The 20,782-nt window shown below is 31.2% G+C and overlaps 2 long non-coding RNA genes across 5 annotated transcripts in view; one reads left to right on the top strand and one right to left on the bottom strand.

The window, feature by feature from the left end:
• The window catches only part of LOC145242625 (uncharacterized), a 61,371-nt gene that overhangs the window by 36,901 nt on the left and 3,688 nt on the right, over positions 1 to 20,782 (top strand). The window contains exon 4 of one of the 2 annotated variants that reach the window (XR_013862780.1): positions 11,345 to 11,449. This is a non-coding gene — a long non-coding RNA (uncharacterized LOC145242625). Of the gene's footprint in view, positions 1 to 11,344; positions 12,202 to 20,782 lie in introns of those variants that run through there. The other variant, XR_013862779.1, reaches the window with a different exon arrangement.
• Positions 1 to 20,782, bottom strand: part of LOC145242624 (uncharacterized) — a 35,391-nt gene that overhangs the window by 8,156 nt on the left and 6,453 nt on the right. For all 3 annotated transcript variants that reach the window (XR_013862777.1, XR_013862776.1, XR_013862778.1), the window contains one exon: positions 9,087 to 9,142. This is a non-coding gene — a long non-coding RNA (uncharacterized LOC145242624). The remainder of the gene's footprint in view (positions 1 to 9,086; positions 9,143 to 20,782) is intronic.

Raw genomic sequence — 20,782 nt, forward strand, 5'->3', positions numbered from 1 at the left:
CTCTGTCTTAAAATTTTCATATTTTTTATTGTAATTATAAAGATAGGGTCAGTTATTAGGTTGATTTGGTTTACTGTAATAAGAAAAAGATACAGATAATAATAGTAATAGTATTACTACTAATAATAATAATGGAAAATTTGTAGATTAACACCTTCAACTATCCCCTCCCCCCCAAAAAAAAAGTTTTCATTTTTTTAGGTAATTACGTGTGAACACCTGAAAAAATTATCATGGCTTATTTTTATTTTCTCAACAATTCACAATTAAAATTTTTGTTGTGAAAAATAGCTATTAGATTTCTGCATTTTATTATTGTCTTTTATTGCATTTTACTTTGAACTTCTCAAAAATCAAAGGCCCCCTTCCTACAGGCTAACACTTAATCTCTATATGAGATACATGGATATTCAAATATTCCATTAAAGTTCTCCTTTACATTTCAAACACTAAGGTAAAGAAGTTGGGAACATAAATTTCCTCTCCTCAAATGACCATTTAAATATGTTATTATATATCTTTCTTGTGGTCTATTGGTCTCACTGGATTCCAGGACAAAAATTCATTTTATCTGATGGAATATCCAGCTTTGTTATTTGTAACATCACTTGGAAAAGATGCACCATTTCTCGTGGGTTATTCATACAGAAGAGATCTTATTTGAGCTCCAAATACAAAATGTGATTTTGAATATTTAGTCAAGGTTTACTTTTAGGGAAAAGTATCCTCATGTCAGGTTGACCTTACAAACCCTGTACAGAGAGACCTTAAACACATGAGGACAGTGGCTAATAGGCATTCAAATTATCTCCTAATTGTGTGTGTTTGTATAATATTTCTATTAAGAATGGAATGTAATTTATATTTTTCTATAATTCAGCAGAGACCTTTCAGGAAAATGCAAACATTAAAATGAATATATCTTCAAATTAATACAAAATAAATCTAGTTACTAAGGCATTATATTGCATAACTGTGCTTATCTATTTCCTCATAGATGAACACTCTCTCTCTGATATAGTATCCAGTCCCTCTTAGACTTAGTATATGTCAACATACTAGTACTAATTTACAGGATTTACTTCTATAAAAGAGAAAGAAAAATGGTTATAAATTGGGGTAGGTGGAGTTTGTTTGCTCTGTTAGTGAATTCACCAAGAAGACCACTCTGATATAGTACTTAAAGCCTGAGGATATTATCAAATATCTCTTTTATTTGCCAGTAAAAGACATACGAGAAAATCCAAAATCAAAAACTGGCAGCATTAACAAATAATAAAGTAGACATTAAGTATAGATTTTAGGTTTTTGCTGATCTTGTGCCTCTTTGAAAACCAATTGCAGATTGAACATTTTCCAACTTGGGACTCAATGCCACTTGATATGCTGATGGAAATCAATGAGAACAGTGACAATAGAGAAAGATGAACATGTCAATCCTGTAGAAATTCATAAACAAAATAAATGAAAATGTAGGGTATGGTGGATCATTAGCAGCACAGAGAGAAGTGTTGTGCATATGATTCAGTAACTCAACTAAGACTGATTTTAATTGATCTTGTGTCAATAAATATGCTATTCTTTTCTTTCTGATAGAGTTTGGTTCAACTACTTTAAGGTATGCTATTGAGTTCCATGACTGATAGATGCTGGTCTTCAATAAAACTATAACAGTTCTCTGACAATCTTACTAAATTGATGGATAGGCATCATAATTAAGTTTTGATTACATTAATAACTATATTACTGGATATGTTCAATAGACCTGTACATATGTAAACTCCACTTCAGTAAGTAAAAATTCAAACTTGAGTCCAATTATTCTGTTAACATAGGCCAAAGTATCCCAAATGATACACTTGTACTTGGTTTGTTAAAAATATAAAAAAATAACACTGGTTGTTAAAAATTACCATTAGTTTGAATTGGAAAAGGTATGTAACTGTGAGTTATCTCTTTTTTGTTTATTAACAAATCTTGTATGCTGTCTTTTGAAGCATCAAACATGCTGTGCTATAGCATGTAATATTTTTTGGTGAGACAGTATCCATTTTGAACAATCAGCACTTATGTAGATAATTTAAATGATTTTCTTATTGTGGAACTACTACTAATGAAATGAAATCCAAAATGATATGACTATCACCTATAAATTTTCATAGATTGGCTTTATATTGTCAGAAGATGTTAAATACAATATTTAATGGAAAAATTTGATGTCACTGGAAAATGGAATTACGTGAAGCATAAAATATTTCTATTGAACATGTCCTCCTCAAAGAGAACAACTCATTCAGAAATGCATTTAGGACAGATTATTGAAACCATTGTCAGTAATGATAGTTTAGTCCGTATTGTAAAGGTTGTTAGAAATAGGAAATTGTACTAAAATGGTATGTAAGACAGATCACTACTAATATTGTAATAGCCAATACAAAAATTTGTGTTATTGTATGAAGCAGGGACACGGAAAATCCTCACCAAGAAGCTATATAATGTGTTTAGCTCTCAAATAAATTTGCAAAAATGAATTTGAATTATCTCTTTCATGAAGACAATGTGTGTCCCTCTTGTTAATTATAATGAGAGGTACACTGTCAAATGACAAACATAACGTGTTGTAGTATTTGTTTGGGTAAAAATTAGATGGAAATTCTTTTTTTATTAAAATTCAATTCAAATTATTGTTTTATGTTTAGCACATTTTATAGAAATTTATTTATTTTCACAGAAAATTGTTGCATTGAAACTTGTAATAATCATATGCTAATATTAGGTTGACACAAAAAAATGTTCTTGTGGTTTTTTTAATTTTTAGATTCAGATGAACATATCTCGCTTCAAAGAAAAAATTTATTGATCATCATCAGAATCAACACACTTTTGCCAACACAAAGCACTTTTATTTATGCCAGTAATGTGAAAATCTTGTGTTCTGGTGGTGATGAATTTGCTGAAGGTGTTTTTGATATCACTTAGGTATTTTGAGCATTTCTCACGCAGAAAGTTGTCAATGTTTGAAAAAGTGTTATTCGGTGGATAAGCGGTCTGGAGAGTATGGCAGAAGAGGTAGTTTCATAGCACAATTTGGTCAACTTCAGCAGGGGCGGTTTAGCAATGTGCGATCGGGAATTGTTATGAAGGAGAATTGGGCCTTTTCTGTTAACTAATGCTGGGTGTTGTTGACAGTAATTCATGAGGCACCCATTTATCAATTTGTTTTTGTCTTTTCAATCTCTAAGTGGTTGGAAATCGTCATATACAGACATGATAGAAAAGAATAGACACCCATAGAAACAGTTTATTTGAATAAACATATAAATTATAGAACAAAATCAAAAATAAATTGTTACAAATTTAATAACTAATACTTGGTTGATATTCCCTTTGATGTTTTTAATGCTAGAACCCTTCTAGGCATGGCATTGATTAGTTGAATATCATCTTGAGGAATTTCTTGCCATGTTTGATGCAATAATGCTAAAAGTTCAGGTTTAAAAGATGGCTTCTTTTTCTTTTGTGAAGGTTCTAGCTTAATATTCTCCAAAGGTTTTCAATTGGGTTCATATCCGGGGACTAACTTGGCCAGGGAAGTTTGGTCAAGTCAGAATGGGATTAACAACATTGTTGCCCTAGCAGTGACAAGAAGCTTCATCTTCCATAAATAGGGATTTAACTTGGTTTATTTTACAACTTGAGAATATTGATAGGAGTCCTTCATGTAATATTGAAAGATATTTAGCAGAATTGAAGTTTCTAGGTTTGAGCGACCATCACTCCAAATTGCACCCCATACCATGACCGAGAAACCCTCATGTTTCAGTGTTGGCTGCAGTCTTTTTAAGTCAAACTCTTGTTGAGGGAGTCTCCAGCCCCATTCCCTTCCACTGTCAGAAAATAATGCTAATCGTGACTCATCAGAGAAAATGACATTGGTCCAAAGGTTTAGATCTCTCCACCATCTCACGAGCCCTATCTTTTCTGTGCTTGATATTGATAGGACGAAGAAGAGGTTTCCTTCTCACAGATCTACCATAGTAGCCCAGATTGTGAAGATACCTGACAGCTGTTCTGCAATGTCAGAGGCTATGCACTGAGGATCCTCTTCGATATTTCTTTTCACAAGACACAAGGTTCTTTCAGAGGCTTGGGGCAACCTGAATGAGGTTTTGTGCACTATTTGTCTTCTCTTGTGAATTGTACAAACACTCTATTAACAATAGAAAACAGGTATTTAAAGATTTCCTGCTATTTTGCATTGACTAACACCTCCTTCATGTTGACCCACGATTCGTCCTCGCAGAAATTCTGATAGTTCTGATGCTCCTTGGTTCGTGGCATGCTTCAATGTTGTTATATGCAATTTTAATGAGATACTTTATAGTTATTTCAGGACTATATACTATCTATAAATAAGCATATATTAATCGTAGGAAAAATATTTATCTTAGTATCTATTCTTTTCTGTTATGTCTGTGTACGTTATGTCTAATTCAGAAGCAAGTTCTCAAACAGTTATGCATAGATTGGCTTGACTAAGGCTCTTAATTGATTGTTGTCAACATCTGATGGCCGACTACTAGTCTTATCATCTTCAAGACTCTTGTTGCCACCACAAAATTTCTTAAACCACTATTGTGCTGTGCGTTCAATAGTAGTTCCTGGGCCAAACGCTTTATTGGTATCGCAGGCTGTTTCAGCAGCTTTTCGGCCTAGCTTGCATTGAAATAAGAAAATTGTGTGAATTTGCTTTTTTCCATCTTGTTTTCAAACGATTGTAATTTAAATGATTAAATAAAACAAAAAACGCTCTTTAAAATGATATATAAAGTAAAAGTATTATAACATAAACTTATTTGAAAATACATCATTTGAAATCAAAATTAAAAATTCCTCAAGAACTTTCTTGTCAACTGAATAAATTCTTCATCAACCATAATCACATTTTTTGGCCACCATGTGCTATCATAATGAGGTAATTGGTTAATTTACACCTGCTGACTCACTTTACCCACTGACTCAGATGAACTTGTTGAGCCACAAGATCATTGACCTTTGTTGAGCCACAGGATCATTGACCTTTGTAAAAAATGCATTCTTATCATTTCCATTAACAGGAGACATCCTGAAATGAAGATAAATGTTTTTGTATCATTTTCATTATTTAGAGGATATCATAAGTATTGAAAAATAAAATAGCTTAACTTATTTTACTCTTTCCTACATACAAAGCTGAATGACTATTGTAGTTTTATATTTTATTTTGATGTCATTTTGTATTATCAAATGAAAGTTTTAAGATTTTGTATTTTACTATGTTAAAATATGTGATCCATAAAGGAGAATATGCCATAAACTTAGAATTATTAATAAACAATTGAGTTATAATACTTCTTTATTACATTACCATAGAGTGACTAAACTGCAATTTATTGTACATAGAAATATCTTTTTCTTTTTAAAATTGCTTTTCTTCCAAATGTATTACAGGAAAGAATGTGTGTTTTTGTAATTTGCTACATATTAGTGTTGGCCATAAGAGCAGATAACTCATGAGTAAACTATTATTCTTATAGAAGGGATAACTATACATCTCAGTAAAAATATGAAATGTAGTATAAATAATGCATACTTTGTTGATATGTACTTTAAGAAATCAGAATCTTAAATTTGAATTTTTTTTAATGGAAAACTGTGGTTTGAATTAATCCCTATAGATATTCAATCTTAAAAACATTTATTGTTGGGGATTTATGAATTCATAAGTAAGATTTTGATTTTTGTATCAAAAACTAGGAAACTATTTATAACTTTTCAAATTAACAAAAACATTAAATATAACTTTGCATAAAATGATCTCAAGGATACTATTTATCTAATAACATTTTACTTCAATTTGATCGTAGTCACAAAGAGCAGAATAATTCTACTCAAGTTTTCAAAATTTTCAGATAATGATTGATAATTTTTATGCTTTGGATTACTGTTTTCATATTGGTTGTTATTTTCACAACATTCTTGCCAATGTAACCCCCCAACCTTCAGGTGCATCTTGTCAGAACTCAGGAATCTTATGTTGAACTTGCGGAATCTTTATAGAATTTTAAATGAAACCCTTTATTTAATCCATGAAAGTAGCTTATTTTCATTCCATCAGCTACGACCACGAAGAAGTTTGTAATTGTATTCTTAGTTATTATGGCCTCTAGTGAGGATTAAACCTTCAACCGTGTGGCACAATGGATAAAGCCATTGACAACTTCAAGGATTTACTGTAGAATATCTCCTAACCAATGCTTGTGTTAATCTGGAGTGGATTTCTGTTTTATAAATCTAATGTCTAATATGATTACTTAACTTTACTCATAGTGTGATTATTTTACCTTTACCTACATTGCATTTTCTATGCTTATATAATGTAGTAATATTAGTAGCAGTAGTAATAATAATAATGCCAATATAATTCTAGGTTCATCTGATCTTTCTTTCTTAATTATTGTATTCATTTTTCTACTTAAAATACTTAAAATATCACTATAATCTATCATATGTACTGATTGCAAGATACTCCTCATCTTCCAGTGGGCTTTATTATCTTAACCTCATTCCTCGAGGGGTTGGTAACCACCCCTTTCTCTTCAAACATAATTCATCATGTGGAATTTTTTTTTTTATATTCCTCCAACATTCATTATTATATTCTATGCCACAACTGTACAGTCCTTAGTCCTTTTTCTCTTTAATAGATAGTGTAACTCTTAAGAAATATCTTTGGAGTGTCAAAATACTTATGAAGAGATATTTTGTACAAATTAGATATTTTATCTTTTCAAATCGAACCCTAAAATGGGATAAACACAGTCACCTGTTGATTTCTTTCTTTCTCTTATTGCATTGAAGGTTATTTCTTGTTTGTATATGTAGAATCATCATTTATGATTTTGCTTTATGTTGCAGTAATTGGTTCCTTTTTTTTACATTGTATTATGGAGTTATGGTATTGTAAAATAAAAGTTGGCTTGCACTATTTCTGTTTCTCTTGAACTCTTTCTTTCTACTTCTCTTTCTTTTTCTCCTTTGTCCAAAGGTTCGATATTCTCCCATGTATAGCATAACATACAGGATTGAAGCAAACTTTTTACAGCTGGGTGTCCTTCCTAACACCAACTCCTCCAAAGGACAAGTATTTAGTTGAGACACAATCTCTACATAAATTATGAGCAAATTTTAAAAATCCAGTTGATTGAATTTCTCTTTTTCATTATGAACTGTAATGAAGGTTTATTCAGTTGATATGATCCAATTGTATTTGAATTTAATTTTTGCATGGTCAAAGTATGAATGTGTTATCGACATTTTTCTGCAATTTCTTCAAAGTATGCCATGTATATGTTTGTCATTATCAAAGGTGGTAATCTCCTAGTTAAACCTTGTTTTTGCCAACTTGTTATATCCTATCCTAAAGTAATCACCTATCAAATTTGGTGATTTATTCATATATACAATGTTTATTTGATTATTGATAGGACTACATTTGTATACTCACCTCATCTAAGCTCTGGTTGAAATGAATATCAGTATCTCTGAGTTCATGACATATATCTTTAAATAACCATAGTGTATTGATATAATGTGTACTTTGTATATTTTTTCAGTTTCAAGTAGTCCTTGTTTTTACTCACAATCTGTAACAGCTTTTCTGCTGTTTCAAGATATAGTTTTTCTTTAACTTATGGTAGCTACCATATTCTTTGAGGTTAGTCAATTTTTGTGATTACCTTCAGATTATTAATTTGGTGTTGCTATGAAGACATTGATTTTCTGAAGAATTTTGATGACCAATTTTCTTTTTTAATTTAAAAAGCTTCGCTTTATCAGTATCTGTCTCATTTGTCCCCATAGATTTTGGGAAATTGTTTATTATGCCTAAGTATGAAACTTACCTAATAGTTGTAAAATTGAGGCCTTTGTTGAACATTATTTTTTCTGAGCTATTTAGCTGTTTTTTTTTTCTTTTTCTAGTGCTGCTAGTCAAATTCTTGAGTGGATTGTGCATTCTGATCTTTCAACTTGTTTAGCTTTTGACTTCTCTCTTTAATATGAGTTTATGAAATTTTATTGCTTTCAATCTTCTTTATATGTTAAGGTTATTAGAATCTTCATTATTTAATTCACGTTTGTGATGGATCCTTTCCCTGAATGAGAGAATGTCTTTCTCTCTTTGCAACTGTTTGTATTGTCCTTGAATCAACTGATGATATTTTCCAATATTTTTTATGGATGAGATGATTCTGTTATTTACATGTTCCATTCTGGTTGTATTTAGAACATTTCAGCTGATTTATTCTTTTGTTATAATCAGTTGTCTTCTAAGATTCTCAAACTGAAATCTTTATTTCATCTGATGGGTTAGACTGTTCTTGTTTCATACAAGTAATCGGCTCTAGAAACCTCTTCTCTCTTAAGTCAGCTAAGTATGTGAATATGGCAAGTCATAATTAAGAAAAGACAAATAAGTCCAGAATTAGAAATAATGTTAATTAGAACTGATTACAATATAAACATAAAAAATTGCATTGTATAAGTACAAGTATGCATAACAGAGACACGAGATATGAGGTACATAGCCTAGTTAATATAAATACTGCTTATGAGATATTCTAAAGTGATTTCTACCTGAAGGTTCTAAGTTCAATCTCTGATAAAGGAACTTGGAAAAAAAATAACAAAAGATATTTAAACAATACAAAGAATGAGAACAATCTACACTCACAGATTAAATGAAGGATTCAGTTTAAATTTATGTAACATTATGAATGATGACAAAAGGCACTTGAAAAAGGTCATAGAATTCAATTGAGACAATGTTGTGAATACAACAGCAACTGCAATGTCGATAAACAGTTGGAAACATGTAAATAATGTAAAAAAAAACACTTTGTTCTTTCTTTCATGAGTTTAAAATTACAAATTCAAGTTATATTCTTTGTTAATTTTATTTTACTTTAGAATTTCTTAATCTCAAAACAATGTCTCTAACTACTGTTATGTTTAAATTTAAAAACCTAAAAAAATAGTTCACTTACCTTTTATAGAATATTTCAACAATCTGACTTAAACAGCCTATTCAGTGTTGATGCTCCTTTAAAAACAAATGTAAATTTCAGTTTTATAGAGTTTCAAAATTGTTAACATAATAAGATTTCTGTTTTGCATGAAAATATTATTTCATGTGATTTTAAATTGTTAATTGATAAATTATTCAGATTGGAACAGCAAGCCAATATGAAAAATATGAAACCAATTATTTTGAAATAGTTACTGCATTTTGAAATTTTAGATATTTTTTTAATGTAATGAAAAATATCATATAAGTAACATTTTACTTTCAAAATCTTTAAAATTTATTTTGTTTTAAGAAATTCAAACAGTCCATTCCTGTTATAGTGTTTTTTTTCTTTTCAAAGAATAATAGGTGTATTGTTGGTACTTATGTAGTTTTGGTACCACACTGAAATAATCTTATTTCGAAAGCCATTCTTAACATGAGGGGAGAATGTTTTGTAAGTATTTTATGTTTGTTTCAGACTGTTTGTCCTTATTGCAATTATATTCATCAACTTTCAGATCTACTACTTTTGATGTCGTTTGTCATAACTCATTACCTCCTCATTACCTCCTAAAAATTTCAACTAAACCTTTTATTCATTCCTTTGCCATATAGTGAACTCACATTTTCTAATTAAAATTCACATTAGAATATTAGTTTAATCATCATTTTCATTTGGGAACAATTCAGAATAAATTAAGATTTATTAACTTGATCTTTCTTTTTACCTATCTTACCTATGTCTATGTTTATTTCCCTTTATTCATATTGCTTTTGTCTATCATTATTTTTAGTTGGAATTGCTATTATTATTAGTAGTAGTAGTTTGGAAATTACTTTTATTCTATTTCCTAATAACTTGTTTAATTTCTCTATTTGAGAAATTACTGGAGACTATAATCTTCCAGTGTTTCTATTACTATTTTAACTTCCTTCCACAGAGATTGATTACCTGCGTTTTCTTTTCGTACACAATCAATTATGTCTTCCTCCCATTACCAATGTTGCTATTTCTTTGGCTTTATTTTCAACCAGAAGCATAATTCACCTTTTATTTTATCCACCACAAAGTCTTTCATATTTGCTATAATTGGAGGTAGTGGCAAACCTATAGCTAAGCCGTATTCCTACTATTATGTCAGGTTTCATCCTGAAGTATATTGTTTGCATATACAAAAAGTCAGCATATAAATCTGTTTATTTATTGGGATACTAGTATGTTGCCCTAAACCTTAATGAGCAGACTAATTACATCTAAATTCACCATCTGGTCAGAATAAATAGTTGCATCTTGGATTTGCTTTTTTATTAAGTAGACTGAATTATTTATGCATGATGAATTTCCAATTAATATGTTGACTATATTCCAAAGGAAACAACTAGTTGAATATCAACCTTGCGTATCTGGGAAGACATGTGGTAGCTTAAAAATAGTATGCAACATGTTTTCATAAAATTTATAAAATTAAATTTGCTTTAGTGATTTTTGTATGTTTAAAGTATATTTGAAAATTCGATTTTTTATTTATTTTGTTATAAAAGCATATTTATACAGTTTTTATATTAATTGTTGAATATATTATGCTCTGTTAGATGAGAATTGATAATTTATATTCTGCAAACTATTGTTTTCATTTTCGATGATGTTATTCTTACAATGTTTTGCTGGTGTAACCTCTGAGCTTCTTTAGACATCACTTATCGAACTCGGAATCTATACAAAATTTCAAATAAAACCCTTTATTTAATCCTCAGAGGTAGCTTGTTCTCATTCCATCAGCATAATAGAATTCTTCGGTAATTTATAATTGTATTTTTAGTATCACTTACACTGAGGATTTTGCTTTCTGCATGAACCTGTTGAACTAAGACTGAGAATTAATCAGTTGTAAGTGACAGTACTCAGTATAAGTAATACTAAGAATACAATTACAAATTACTTCTATCCAGTGATAGCTGATAGAATGAAAACAAGCTACCTTCATGGATTGAATAAAAGGTTCGATTCAAAATTCAATACAGATAACAGTTCAACAGATTCTGAGTTCTGATAAAATTCACATGAAGAAGATTGGAGGTTATATTGGCTGAAAGATTTTGAGAATAACATCCCAGATGAGAACAGTAATCTGAATAATTTAAATAATTCAAAATACTTATAGAGATGATTAGAAAATCTTTGTACAAAACATTTTCTTTATTCCATGATATTTTGGTATATGATACCTTCTTCAGATATGTAAAAGCCAAGAGTAAAGCAGATGCTTTCACATCAAAGAAAGCAGCACAGATGAAGATGTAAGCAGCATGAAAATGATTTCCCCTGGCCCGTCAACTGAGGTAAAATGTACTTTCTTAAATTTTAAATTCTATTCACAAGCACATTCCTGTGAGAGTTGGATAAGACATATTTAGATATAAAAACTATCAAAGAAAGGGAATTAATATTTGAAGTATGAAAATATTTACAGCCCACTATTATAAAATGATTTCATTTCGGAAAATTATGTATCGTATAAATAAAATAATAGATTTTCTTATTTTTCGATATGAGGTGCCTTAAATAAGTTTCCAGACTTTTTCGTATAGTCACTTTTATTGATACTACACATATAAAACTCTAGTCCCTTTCAAAATAATCTCCTCCAATTGCAATGCACTTGTACCGTTCTAACAACTTCTGGAAGGCCCCATTGAAAGTCCTCTTGTGTGAGCGTGTCAGTGACACTTGTCACAGCCTCTTTTATCTCCTCAGTTGTCTCATAACGACAGCTTATAAGGTTTTCCTTAAGCTTAGGAAATAACCAAAAGTCACGGAGCAACATCTGGACTATAGGGAGAATGAAAAACTGTCTAGATGCCTATCTTGCCAAATAATCTGTGACGAGGATGGAGTTGTGGACTGGTGCCATTGCGCAAATCTTCGGCATCTTTTTAGTACATTGCAAATAATTGTATGTACAGTTCCCACACTGATATCAAATTGTGCATTTAGACATATGACAGTCCTTATCCATGAAATTCTTTATTTGTCCAATCAACTCTGGTGTTCTGACTTCTTTACTCCTCCCACATCTCTCATCATTCCTCACAGACTTCCTGCCTTTCTTGAGTTTCTTATGCCACTTTAAAACTGATGCTTGATTCATGCAAGATGGTTCAAAAGCAGTCTGAAGCATTTCATACATTTCTGTGGCATTTTTTCCAAGTTTAAAACAGAATTTTATTGCATATCGTTCTTCTAGTGTCCTCACACCCAGATTGTATTTTTGAAATTCACCAGCTGTGACATTCAGGCTTTAGTAGGGTGTATTTCAATTTCTGCTGTAGCTGTTTATTTGAACCTGAAATCATAAAAATTGGTCAATCATCTATCTAATAAGAAGTATAGCAATAACATACTGAATTTTCAAGAGTCTACAACAATTTTAAATGCTTGTACAAAAAAGTCTGGAAACTTATTTAAGGTACCTTGTATGTTTAATTTTATTAGTTTTATATTTAAATGAAATCTAATGTAACTTTCCATTTTCTATGATAGCATTATATCCATTTTTATTAGTCCACACATTCAAGTTTTAAGATTCTATATAATGTATGCTTTAAAAAGAAAGACTTTGTAATTCTATTTGTGGCATAAATATTTTAGCTAAGCTTTATTATGATTTAAAGAATAATTGATTTTAATTCTACTAAGTGATGCTTCAAAAAAATTAAAGACATGTTGTATACTACCTTATGTGTGTACTTGGTAAATGTGATTTGTCACCCACCTGTTTTGTATCAACATTGATTTGACAGATCAGCAGATGTAAAAGTTCCAGCTATAAATTGCAAACATTGTTAAAAGTTACATGTAGGGGAGGAAGGTGTGCTTAATCTTGCATAGAGAAGTTTGAAAGGAGTATATTGAATGCATTCATTCACAAAAATATGTTTCTATGTTGCTAGTTTTATCTATCATGAATAAGACCTCAATTTTCACATCAATTTTAAATTTATCTTATACAGTAGAACCTTAGAATACAGTGGCCCTAGGATATGTTTTTTTTTCAGATTATGATGTGGAATACCATGCTTTTTGGACCCTGATTATGGTATTTGCTCCTCCTTACGGTGTTATTTATAATGTTATTTGATTACATACATGTGTATTATATATTATACTGTATTTTGTTTCTTATTTTTAATGCCATATCCTGAGGTTCTGCTGTATAATAAAATGCACTTCACTGTGTTTTCACAGTATCACCAATTATGTGAAGTTTGTTTGGAACTGCCATCAATCATAAAGATAGAATGGGAAGAAGGAGAATATCTATTCACAGGAGCATTCATTTTTACCCCCCCCCTTTCTTTTGTTAAATAATATAAGTAATTTGTTCACTAAAATGGACGATTATTTTTTATCTTTTCATTTTTATGTAACAAATTAGATTGCACACATTAGTATTTTTACTTAAAAAAACACAAGTATTTTTTATGTCTTTGCATTTAGATATAAGTTCTGGTTTTCATTAATTTGGCTTTTGAAATTCATGACTTTATATTTTTCCATTACATATAATTTACAGTTACTATTTATATTGCAAGAAGCAGCAAATTTTAAGATTTCCCAATTGATACTAAAGCTAATATTTTTGTATTTTTTATTCCCATATATATTTAGACAATTTTATATTTTTCACTCCTGTATGGTATCATGTAATAATTATACCGATATTTGAAATTATATCTGCAAACCCTGTGCATACCTTTACTTCATTGTTGATATTATTTGTTACTTTATTAATGAAATTAGGTGTTAAAAATTTATTCATTAATGGGCAAGGAGATTTTTCAAAGGAAAATGAACTCTACTGAGCTAAAAGAAACCCCTTTTTTTCTTTGTGATAATAAACATTTGCTCTTTTAGGTTACCATATAAATTGTAGCATCATGATAGCATTAATGACTTTGTTTGGAATGTCATATGCTTTTTATATGCTGGCCACTTTTCCTCTATGTACAGAGTTGAATGTTTGGAAAAATCTACAAAGAGCATGACTGCCTCAATGTTTTTGACTTTGACTCCTTCAATTAGTCTCCTGACAGTAAGTATTTGACTAGTAGTAGAGCGATTCTTTCTAAATCCATTCTGGTTTTCCTGAGCACTTCTTCGATCCTTGGTTGGATATGGTTGAGAAGCATGGCATTGTAGATTTTTGCTGCAATTGTTATTTCTCTGTAGTTGCTTCATATGCTTAGGTCACCCTTCTTGGGGAAGGGAAGTATGCATCCTTCCCTCCATATATGAATAACTTTTTGTTTATATACAGCATTGTATGAATCAAGAATGTCATTGAAGTCACCTGTCTTCTATACTTCAGGATGTATGTTATCAAAACCTGCAGCTTTACGATTCTTGGTCTTCTTTAGTACAGTTAGAAGTTCCTCCATTGTAAAATCACCCTTCTCAATATAAAGTTCCTGTACAACATCGGCTGAATTGGTTGATCTGTCATTTCTGGTTTGTCTCTAAGTAGCTATCAAAAATGTGCTTTCCATTTCGAATATGCATTTTCTGGGGTGTTTGCCTTTACTTTAGCTTTGGTAGGTTGTTTGTGCCCAGATATCTCATTTACTACTTGCCAAGCCAGATATGATTGTTTGTTATCCGCAGGATTCTGGAGTCGATCTATTTGTTCTTAAACATACTTATGTTGTTCTGATAGGTACATCATACTAAGCTCTTGAAGGGCCTGCTTCCTTAATTTTGTATTCTGTCGAGTGGGGTATTTATGTTGTTTTTTGTTTGTTTTTTAACTCTTCCCCTTTTGATATTATTTTTTCATTTTTCCTCGGTACTTTTTGCTTTACCTTGGGCTTCAGAGGTATACACTTCTTTGCTGTTTTTTGGTGCAATCGAAAAAGTTTTTATAGGTGGTATTAGCAGTTAGTTCCTGCTCTTGTGCTTGTAAAGCATCAAATCTTTTCACAGTTTGAATATGAATCTCTGTTTGATCTGATTTTCATGTGACAATGTTGACCAGTTGTAGGGCTGTCTAGATGATTTTTTAGTTTTGTTCGCCTGTAGACTTAACTTCAACTTAGAGGTTACAATCCTATGATCAGTATACACACCGTAGAAACTGCTGAAAGCTTCACAGTTATGACAGCTATTGAGCAACTTCTTATTCATAAAAAGATAGTCCAGTTGTGCCTTGTCTCTATTTGAGTATTGATGGATCCAGAGTTTACCAGGTCTTTTCTGAAAACAAGTATTCATGCATTGTAGGTTGTTTTCAAGGAGAAAAGTTAATAGATACTCTCCATTTCGGTTTGTTCCATCATGGAAAGAGAACTTATACTTGTTATCTTCCCGTCCTATGTGCACATTCATGTCACCCCCAATAACTAATAAATTATGTTTGGGGATTGAGCGCACTATTGTTGAGAGTTCATCATAGAAATTCAGGATCTCTTGCTTGTCACTGACGTTTGTAGAGCTGTAGCAACAAATCACAGTAGTAGCAGGATTACCACTGTCCATGTCGTTGTGGAAGAGACAGTGCTCTTGATTACACACAATATCGATATTGTGTTCTTTGGATGAAGCAACAAGTTCTGATATTTGAGATATGGGTTGAAGTGTCTGTACATTAAAGGTACATCTGGATGGTATATCTACTGTTTGGTAGCCTAGGTTTTGGTACTGTAGTAAACTTGTCGATAGCTGTGGCCAGTGCCGGCACACCAAGTCGCGACTCTTGGTTACCCATGTAACAGTCGATGCGGTATGGAATTCTGGTTTGATTTAGAGTCATATTGAATCTTTTGATAGCTCGGATAATATCACCTGTGTGAGCTACGTCTATAGGTGAATCGCAGTAGTCTCTAAATTAGACTGGTTAACCCTGACCATTGATCGCTGAATGATTCTTCAACTCAGCGTCTTTTGTGCCCTGCCGTTGACTGGTTTTTTAGTTCTTCCGTTAAGGCGCATAACTATCATACTGCTCTCCATGACGTTACCAGGGCCCATTAGCCAGTTCAGGTTGTACATCAGTCTTCTCACCATGAGTGGTCCTACCTGATTAGGATAGACTATACAATTTAAGTTTGAAACGAGTGTTTCTTTCATCCGACTGTATAGCCTGTTGAGGCAATCCTATACTGTTGTCACTTTTGCACAAACTATGACGTAGGGTTGGCATTTGGGAAGATTCAAATACTTTTTATCAAGAGGATCGATAAGCTCTTCACAGTATTTTTAAAGTCATGAAAAAATCCTTTACTCACATAAGATGATTTTGTTCAACTGACAAGATGCAATTGACGTCCATGCTATATGAGCACACTCGAACAATGGTCAGGTTGCCAGATGGGGACACTGAATTTTTTGACATCTGCACCAGGATTCTATGAGGAGATACTCTTGCCCCTTTTCTTTTCATTGTCTGTCTTTACTAATTACTTTGCACTTCTGTTGATATACATAACACGCTAGGCTTCACCCTAAATGAATCCAGAAACAAACATCATCAATCAGCACACATAACTGATGCAAATTACTCAGACGATATAGCTTTGTTCATGAACAACACTGCTGATGCGCAAACACTGTTATGCAAGCTAGTAAAATCTGCAAATGACATTGATCTCCACATTAATGCGAATAAGACAAAGTTTATGACTATCAATGTGGAAGGAGAGATCAGGGTTCTGGTTGGAACAATACTGACAGAAGTCACTGAGTTTACGTATCTTGGTAGCAAAATAGTTTCTACAGAGAGAGATATTGAAATTCGCATCTCAAAAACATGGCCCGCATTGGATGGGCTACGTTCAGTATGGACTTCAAGGCTAACTGACAAACTGAAAAGGCAGTTCTTCAGAGCAGTGGTAGAGTCTGTCTTTGTTTATAGTGCTACAGCCTGGACACTCACCAAAAGATTGGAAAGAAAACTAGACGGCACATACACCCATATGCTATGAACAGTATTAAATATATCTTGGCAAAAATCATCCCACGAAGCAGCAACTTTATGGCAACCTACCTGCCATATGTAATACCATCAGGGAGAAATGCCTACAATTTGCCTGTCACTGTTTGAAAAGCAAGCATGAATTGGTGAGTTATATATTGCTATGGACTCCACGACATGGATGTGCAAGCAAAGGATGACCTAGATCCACATACATCCAGCAGATAGCACATGATGCCAGCTGTGAACCTGAAGATCTGAGGCAGCTGATGGGAGATAGGAAACTCTGGAGAGGAAGAGTCACATTGGTCGGGCAAGGAGCCCGTCCTGATAATAATGATGATAAATTGTAATATATATTCTATCTTTGGTCAAAGACTGCAAAGTCTTTAATGGCTGGCATAAATGTTATTTCTGCTTTAATTCATACTGCTGGCTATTCCTTTCATAAAAGTTCAATCTCACTTTTAATGTAGCCCTCGTATTAATGCAAGTAAATATGAACAAGTTGTAATTTTTTTTTGTTAAAGAAGTATGTTTATTACTAATAAGAAATTATTTATCCTACTTATAAAATTGTACTCACACAAATTTTTTCTCTGCCTTCTTGTGATATATAAAAAAAAAAAGTGAAAAGTAGAATTGTTTTAGCATATTTTATGCAAATAATTAAAGGAAAACTGTAAATAAATTTGTTATGGTAAACATATTCTAATGTCTATAGGTCAAAGTACAAGTTGATTTAATATTTTTTTAATCCAGTAATATATTATTCAAAAGAGTAAAATTTTGAAAAATCATGTGAACAAGTGCAGACTTACAGAACAAATCATCATGTTTTGTTCAACTGTTAAAATGAAAATCAAAACTTTCACCTTATTTTCCGTTTTAGTTCAATCTTCAGTCCGCTATGTTCTGAACATGTTAGCACATTGGTAATATTGATTTACCAAACAATATGCACTTAACGGCTTTAAGATAAATTAATTACAACATTATATTTGGAAATCATTAAACTGAATATAAATTTGTTAATTTGTTAAACAGAAATATGAACTGTTATTGCAGTGGTTTTTTATTTTTTTTTATGCATTTTGTGAGAAGAAATTTTCTGTTTATATATAATTATATTTAAAACAAAAAAATCATGTTAGCATTTCTTTTATTCAGACTGTTTATTTAAACAAATGGGTTGGAGACTAAAATATAAGCAAGTGAACATGATATATATAAAGAAATTTGGCATAACGTAAACATATAAAGTATTTACAGCTTCTCTTCCAATTTTTGTATTTTAATCATGTCAAAACATACTTTTTATCTCCTTTTGATGGATTGATTGTTGCTATTTCTTCTGATGAGTAAAGAGCAAAATAAATTCAGTAATTGATATAATAATTAAGTGATTGATTTTGCACTATGAAACAGATAGTGTCAAGAATTGTAAATGTCAACTGAATTAAAGGAATAAATTATAAGATGGTCAACATCATGAACTTTGGAATATAGCCTTTTGTCATTCATTCACTATATTGCTCTGTAATTACATTGAGCTTCTTAAATAAAGATTAGTATATTTATTTGAAAGGAAATAAAGTATATTTCCACAGATATATATCTATATATATGTTTTGTTTTTGTAAAATATTACTTTAGCGTGCATTGCATGCATTTTAAGCTACTTCCATATCATTGAAAGTAAAATAAAAAATCATTGCTGTATAAAAGTACAAGTTTGTTTTAACGTGTATGATTAATGATTAAAATAATTGTCATTTGTGTAGTAAATTACTCTCAATAATAACTTTTATTGTTTTATACAATAATGTGTAAATGGAACCAAATAAACTTGACTAATACATTATAATGTATTATAGATTTGACACCTCTGTTGATAATGGTTCAGCTGGTAGAAAAATATAAAAGCCAGATCAATTTCTAACCAGCTGAATTCTTTGTTGCTGTGGAAGGAAGAGGGGGTTAACAAATTACTCAGCTAAGGGAGAAAGAAGCTATTTCAATAGTGGTAAAATGTAAGAGCAAACACTGAGATGTGAAAAACATTCTGTAATGAAGGAGATACCCTGCTCAGTAAAATCAAGCTAGTGGCAAAGTTTTGAGATATAATGGATATGACTCTACCTTAAAAGTGATGAACTTGCATTGTACCTGAAACTGATTAAAGAACAGCATGATGATAAAACTGAAACTGATTAAAGAACAGCATGATGATAAAACTGAAACTGATTAAAGAACAGCATGATGATAAAACTGAAACTGAAGATAGAAACAATAACATAATATAAACAATTTGAAGTTCACTTTTTCTGAATGTTGAAAATTAAAATCTAAGTAACAAAAAATTGTAAATTTTAAGATCAGCAAAAAGAATAGATTTCAATACAGATAGGTCTAGAAACAGTATTTTTGCTTTGGCTACATAAATATGAACTTGAAATATCTAATTCGAATGTATACAATTTCTATAATCGGATTTACTGTGAAACTTGAGTAAAGTTTTGGGATAAGTAATTTTAAAGTATTTATTAATGTCATATATTTGTGAGTATATTATAATGCATACTTTAAAAATGTTTTCATATAAAAAGAAAATGAAGTTTATAAAAATGTAAACATGATTTCAGAAACTTATTACCTCTCTAGGAGGTTAGACACAAAGTCAGATGTTAAGGCGACATGCACTATGTTTAGCATATTCTTGACAAATGTCTGAGTAGTTCCATTGACATTCTCTGTTAAAACCAACTAAGATGATTAGTGATAAACTAATCCCATTCTTGAAGAGAAGGTAAAGCTTGGGAGAGTGGACTTCTGAGACTAAACAGAACTATATCTTAGCCAAACAGCAACAAAGACTGATTGTTGAGCACATATCCCCAACTTATGATGTATTCAAAATTGTTTATATTATTTACTCTTTTTGAACTATGAATAATCTGTATTTTTAATCATTAAAATTATTCATTTCTCTAACAGATGGTAGAATGAACACGTGTAAATTACTTTGTGTTAGTTTTTATGTATTAACAAAAATCGGTAACAAAATTCCAATTGGATTATAAGGGGATGAAGAAAAAAAAGCCTGTGAGAGAGAAAGTCAGAGGATGATTGATGCATGCACTCACTTATGCATTATGATGGTTTTCCATGTTTGGGTATGATAGTTGTTGATTATTTGTGTACCCACTATCAGGTAGGACTGTAAAATATGCTGACTGACTCTTCTTTATAGAAGGGATAGATTAAATGCTTGAACATAGCTGAGGTCAATTTTTCCGAGAAAATGAAAGGCCTGATTACTGCATCATAGTATCAAATATTAGTTTTTGGGTACTAAATCTAGATAACTATATTTGATGTAAGTATACTGGTTGTGTATCTCCATTTCAATTAAGTCGATTGAAATGTGCCTTAGCATATTATCAACAGACATTTGATTTTGCAGTGATTAGCAGAGTACAGAATTGGTGAAGATTTTTTTTTTTTATGGAAAAACTAGTTAAAAAATAAAAAAGGCAGATGAAGGTGGACAATCACTCAGAGATGGTCACAATAAAAGTACTGGTTCCTATCACTTAATTGGGTTGGCATCAAGAAGGGCTTTTTATTTTTCGTTTTGGAATTAGTAGTAACATTATATTGCAAAAATTGATCTAATTTTTTACAATTATTTTAAATTTAATTT

This window comes from Euprymna scolopes, chromosome 21 (assembly GCF_053919585.1).
Source record: "Euprymna scolopes isolate OS-2025 chromosome 21, ASM5391958v1, whole genome shotgun sequence".
Lineage (NCBI taxonomy): Eukaryota > Metazoa > Mollusca > Cephalopoda > Sepiida > Sepiolidae > Euprymna > Euprymna scolopes.